General features: G+C 36.2%; 1 pseudogene; it reads left to right on the top strand.

The window, feature by feature from the left end:
* Window positions 1-5849: 5849 nt before the first annotated feature.
* Window positions 5850-6670, top strand: LOC122008731 (annotated as a pseudogene).
* The last annotated feature ends 209 nt before the right edge of the window (window positions 6671-6879 follow it).

The raw sequence follows: 6879 nt of genomic DNA, 5'->3' as shown, positions 1-6879 counted from the left end.
CAACAACAGCATTAGCCTCCTTTACTTTCCCCTTTCCTTTCTTAAACAACTTGTTCTTATTCTTGGAACCAGAACCTTCAGCTACAAAAGCTTGACCTAAAATCCTTGCGGATTTAATCCTCTCCGCCTCAAGTTCCACATGGCGTGAGACATCAGTGAAAGTCTTGATACTTTCACTATGGGTCAGATTCTGTTTCATCGTTTCCCAAGAATCAGGAAGGGAACGGATAACTACCTGAACCTATTGTTCATCGGTCAACGTATAACCAGTAGTCTTAAGCTCCCGAATCATGTTACCCATCTCCCTGAGATGTTGGGCCATGGTAACATTTGAGCGTTTTTTACAGCTATCAAACTTAATAGTTAGCTGACGGAGCTTACTCAGACTGACTCCACTGTACTTCTCTCTAAGGGCTACCCAGACAGCATGAGCCGATGGTAATGGCTCATATTCAAATACTAGGTCATCTAACATTGAACTAATCAATATGCCCTTAGCAATGGAGTCCTTCCTTTTCCTTGCCTTATAGGCATCAAGGTCACGTCTGTGCTATGCTGAAGAACCATCAACCGATTCCTACATAATTTGGTTTATAGCCTCTAGAACTTCTTGTTCCTCAAGAATATATTAGGGATGACAATTTTCCCCGCGGGTTTGGGGCCCCGCGGGGAAAACCCGAAATGGGGATGGGGATCCCCGATTTTTCGGGGATGGGGCGGGTTTGGGGCGGGTATGGGAATACTATCCCCATCCCCGAACCCGCCCCGAATATTATTATTATTATTATTAATAAATAATAATATGATTGTTTAAAAAAATATTAATAATAGTGTTAATATTAATATTAATATTTTTGAAAATATTATTAATAATAATATTATTGATATTGATATTAATATTAATATTAATAATAATAATAATTATTAAATAATAATAATAATAATATAAATTAATTTAGAAATGGGGCGGGGATGGGGAATTCCCGAACCCGAAAAAATGAAAACGGGGCGGGGATGGGAATGGCAAACCCGGCCCCGCCCCGCCCCGTTGCCATCCCTAGAATATATTGTATCTTGAGGTGCCAGATTTTGTAGTTATCCCCATATAATTTCTCACCCTTATTGAGTTCAGCTATGATGTTTTTAGTTGCCATGATCTACATAAATAAACAAATTATTTATTATTTCAGTGTAATTCATATATGTGCAATTAATCATTGACTCAGTGTAAATTAGAATTAGTTTACAAAATCAAGTGATAACATTGTTTCCACTCATCATTTGTATGTTCTAATCTAATCAACATTAAACAATTTTATTGCACACATCCCATCTAATGAACGAATCATTTTTCATATGAACTAATCATATGGATATATGAACTAATCATATCATGAAATGAACTAATCATTTCCAAGTTAGTTAACACATAACATAACTTTTAATATATAATTCTGTTCGTACAAAATAACAGAAATTATTATATGACTCAAAACTAAATGAGCTAACACTGTTCATACATAAAGACAGTAAACAGAACACTAATAGACTAGATAAGCTAGCACTACTTCCACTAGGATAAATGCTAGAGCAGTGGGTAATTGCATCTCATTCATCCCGGATTCTATGATGGGTGGATTAGCCTCTGATGTATCCATCAGATCCATTTCTGGATCTTCTACACATTCTTGAGGATCCTCCTCTGATTCTTCTGGATCCATCTCTAGATCCTCCTAGGGATCCATCTTGGATTCTCCTCTGAATCTTCAGGATCCATTTCTGGATACTCTTCAAATTCTTCGAGGTTCATTTCCGGATCATCTTTAGATTCTTCGGGATTTGGATCATCCTCTAAATTTTCAGAATCCATTTCTGGATCCTCTTCAAATTCTTCGAGGCCCATATTTTCGGGATCTGGATTCTCTTCAGATTCATCAGGACCCCATTCCAAATGAAGTAACTGTCTGCACATCTCTGAGTATGAGATGTGCCCTTCAGACTCATCCCAAAGTTGGAATGCTATCTGTCTTAGATGTTCCGATAATGAATAAACCAGATACCATCTTCTTTCTGTTTCCTGAATTGGATACCCTTCTTGCTCGAGATTCCAGAACAACCAATCGAGCCGACCAATGAGTCTACCGACTCCATGATCCAGGTCATATTCCAGCTTCTTGATCTCCTCCCATAGCTAATGTTGTCGTTCATAGCGACCAGTCATCGTGTATATCGTTCTTTGTATCCGGAATTGAAAAACATGATGTCAGTACAAAACCGATTGACCAGTACAAAACCGGTCAAATTCAATTTCCACATATAGAACAAAATATACAGTATACACAAGCAATTAAGAAAAACAAATTTCCTTATTTTGGGGAGTCTCATGTGACTAACACATTGGATTGGTCGATCATGAATCTGAATCTTAAACTTAATCTATTGTCCTCATTAGAACTAATCTAATTGGACCTATGTTCTGTTATCGTTTAAGCCCATTTGAGTCAATCACAGACTTATTAATCAAACTCAGGTTCGTTTGACTCGTCCAATTGCCCATTGGATTAAGTCTGACTCTTTAGAACAAATCCAATGTTTCTGATCAAATTTTGACACAACGGAACTAATCCGGTCATATTTGATCAGCCCAACTTCTGTAATCAAGAATACCCAATTAATTCAATAATAAACCGGACTGGTTAAACCAACAAATAATTTAAACCAGTTTTAGGTATCATTGAATCAAATTGGTCTGCCTAAATCAATTAATAATTTAAACCAGACCTGAGTTTGATTGATCAAGTTGGTAGGGTTCTATTTTCGGTAAATTGAACTATAATTTAATTAAATATTTATTTATTAATTAATAATACATTCCTATATGTATTTAATTAATTAATAAAAATATTTAATTAAATTTACCTACTGTTCATGTCGTGAAGAAGAAAATTTTAAATTTATGCATGCATTTATTTTCACGTTTTTGTTTTTTTTTCACAGTGCTTTCATCAAAAACATTGTTCATGCCTTTTTCACTCTTGAATCGATTCACGCTTGTTCTTGAATCGATTCAAGTGCATGCAAAAAATTAAAAATCGCAACTTACTGTTCATGCATTTTTTTTTCTTTGATCGATTCGTGAATCGATTCAAATGCAAGTTTTTTCCACTGTGCTTCGTCAAAAGCACTGTTCACGATTTTTTTCAATCGATCCGTGAATTGATCCAACAACTATGCACGATTTTGAATCGATTGGAATACAATTTCAATCGATTCATTCCAATTGAATCGATTGATTAATAGATTCAATTGATGAACATTATTCACTGTTCATCATCTTCTTCACGACATAAGAAGAAAAACGTGAGTTTTTTCACGTCGATTTTCATGCTTTCAAATCTAGCACGCTCTGAAACCATTGTTGGTAATTTGAGAGCATGAAATCGAAACTATACAAAGATAAAACAAAGCGATGCGGTAATTATAAACTCACAGTGATCTCCCGAAGTGCTGTTGAAGACGTCGGCGGTCGACGAAGAGGTTGCCGCTGTCGGAAGCACGATCACGGAGCAACCGGAAAGCGCTTCAAAGTTCACGAGCCAAATCCCAGCCGAATGCTCTCCCTTTGCTCTCACACGATCTCTCTCTTTACGATCACCTCGGTGCTCCCTGATCACACCTTCGCCAGAAGCTCTCTTTTTAGATCTGCACTTGGACGCCTCTTATAAGAAGGCTAAGGAAGACAAAGGGGAAAGGACGCCCCTTCGTCTCCTTGGCGTTTGCAGCAAAAGGAGAGTAACGAAGGGAAACCCTTCGTCTCCAGTAACGCCCAAACGCCCAACAGATTGTCAAATCAATTTCAAACCTCAATGTACCAATGGTTGTAGATTTGACCTGGATATATGAGATGAAGGGATCAGATTGTACGTTAACCATAATAGAATGGTTCTTGCAATCACTATTCAGTGATACCTAGGAAGTCATAGGGTAGTGTTGCTAGACGTTTTTACCATGATTCAATACGTACTTATCAGAATTAGTTCTGACATCCTATAATCAAGCAGTTGATCAAAGAAAGGGTATTAAGGGTATGTTCAAATAACAGACGAGCATCGTCTTACATCACAAAGAGTTGTGAACCACGACAAGGTGTATCCCTAAACCATTGAGGATTAAACAAGTATTAGTTTCACTATTTCCTATTAACAAAGTAAAATTAAGTAGTTGAATTTAGTGAATAAAATTTAATGTAATCAAATATTATGACTCATAAAAAAGTTTATGAGCGATTTCCAATTAATACATACAAGGATAGTGAAAGAATTCCACACAGAATCTACAAATTGAATCTGTGTTGTCATAATATTAAGCAAGTGTGTTCGTCGTACCGATAATTTTGGATCATTAGTATGATTATGAAGAATTCTCATAATTGAGTTATAGAAAAATTCTACATCCGGTTAAGATGGAAGAGATATAATGGGCCTAGAAACCTCAAACCTATTAAAATCAAATTAAGTATTATGAAAAGAAAAATAATACTTGGTTTTTATGCAATATGAGGAGTGATTTTTCACCATATACACCACTTTCTCCACACCTTCCCTCATTCGATGAAGAAATCTGCTCTAAGGGGCAGCCACCTCTTCTCTTCCCCTTGGTGAATTCGGACAACCACCTCTTCTCTTCTCCGTGGAGAATTCCCTTGGAATTTTCGGAAGGAAAATTTTCATCTTCCTTGGAGTAATTTCAGCAACACCTCTTCATCTCCCTTGAAGGTTTTTCAATAGCTATTCTTTGAGTTTACAGTGGCCATATATCCTTGGAGAATTTCGGCAGCCCTTTACCTAGTTGCCGCTACCTTTTAAAGGAAGAATATAGAGATCTTCTTCCCTTTCTTTCATCGAAAGAGATCCATCTCCTTGTTGTTTCTTCTCCTCTTTGAAAAGCATTATTGTCACCCATCACTTTGCAAATTTTTTTATAGTTATTACCTCTTGTTGAGGGTGTTTTTAGCAGCCCCTTGTGAAGGGATAATTGGACAGTATCTCCCTCGAGGAAGGTTTTTCTATTGTCTCGATGAAAAAGGACACTTGATCTTTAGTACGATCAAGTATTTAAAAAGGGGCTCCGATCGTGGATCAGATTAGACTAAGAAAGCACGAGTTTGAGACAAACAACGGAGAGTGATTTCACAAATACTAAAATAGTAGGAGTCATCCCCAAACAAAAGTTATTTAGGAGGTATAATTCTTAATATATGTTTTGATTCAGATGTATAATGATACATATGTTAATAGTTTTACTTAGATTATAAAAAATGATTTAGTATCCTTGTTTTAGATTGTCAAGCCTGTTTAAATAAAATAATTAAATTGATATTAGATGTTTCAATCATTTGATAGTTTATCTTTATTATATTTTTAGAATCTAACTTAAATGATTAATTTATAATGCATAGTTTAATTAAAGATTATAGTTATATTTATTTAAAAAATTCTTACAGACATTCCTTTGATTTAATTATTTAATCATACAATATAAATTTTATTTTTCACTATATACAGTTAGGATGTAGAAATATCAGAATTTTAAACTCATTCCTACAGTTTGGTTGGCGTCAGAATCGCTCAACCTAATAAATCAAACGTATTATCAAAATCCAGCTCGTCTCCTATTTATTGCACACTTATTATGGATCTCCTCCAACGATATATATGCAACGCATTCACAAAGGATATACAGGCCACAAATTCTCAGAATTCTCAACAGGTTTAATTTAAACCCTATTAGTCATTCTTCTTTCTCATTTTCTCTAAAATTTACATTCTGCAGCTTCATATTTCCTTTTGGATATCTCAGTGTTGAAGCCGCGATTTGATCCGTTACCTCGCGAACAGCAATGGCCTTGGAGCAAAGTGGAAAGATTGGGTCCTTTGTGATTATTCTAGGCTTCTTGTCCTTCATATTGGCTATTGTCGCAGAGAACAAAAAGGTTCCCTCTGCTATCTCTTGGAATTATATTCTTTAGTATTAAGGTTCAGCGTTTCATTTCGCGTATTCATTTTACAGCCTCCGTTTGGAACTCCAATTCAAGGAAAGGGCGTTGTGATCTGCAAATTCCCAAGCGATCCGACAGTGCTGGTCGGTTCTTTGTCAGTCGTTGCTCTAGTTTTACGATCATAGGAGGGCATGTCGCTGTGTTCTTTAACTACAAAGGGAAGGCTGTTTCAAACAATGTCCTGTTTGGCTACTCCGCCTTATTCGTATTCTTTGTGATCGCTGAGTGAGTTCACTCCTCTTTCTTACTGTGTAGGCATCAGTTCTGTATTCATAAACTTGTTATCGTCTTGTTTCAGGATTGTGTCAACTCTAGCATTTGCGTTCTTGATATGGACTGTCGTTACTGAAGGCCTACACCGATCCCGCAACGTTCACTACGATCTCACGACTCAGTGTCCCACGGCAAAGACCGGCATGTTTGGTGGCGCAGCTTTTCTCGCCCTTGATGCGGCCATCTTGTGGCTTGTTTGCCTCACGCTGACCTTGAACGTAAGAGCTGATCACTTTGAGGACGAGGAGGTTAAGAAGGGAGAGTATGGGCAGGTTTATGCTACTGAATTGGTTAGCCAAGGGGCTTAGCAATACTAATTACGTGCATTTATTTCTCTTATAACATTTGTAATTACTGATTAGTATTAGTATTGTGTACTTAGCTTGCTCGTGCTCTGATCTTTGAATTATCATTTTAATGTATAATGATAATTTGTATAATATTATAAGGCCTTTTTATTTCAACTATTACATTCATGATTTTACTATGAATTTTTATATATATTCTATTTTTATGTAAAATTTTATAGAAAATGAATAGATATTTTT

The sequence above is a fragment of the Zingiber officinale genome, chromosome 8A (genome assembly GCF_018446385.1).
Source record: "Zingiber officinale cultivar Zhangliang chromosome 8A, Zo_v1.1, whole genome shotgun sequence".
Lineage (NCBI taxonomy): Eukaryota > Viridiplantae > Streptophyta > Magnoliopsida > Zingiberales > Zingiberaceae > Zingiber > Zingiber officinale.
This window is presented reverse-complemented; position numbering and strand designations above follow the sequence as displayed.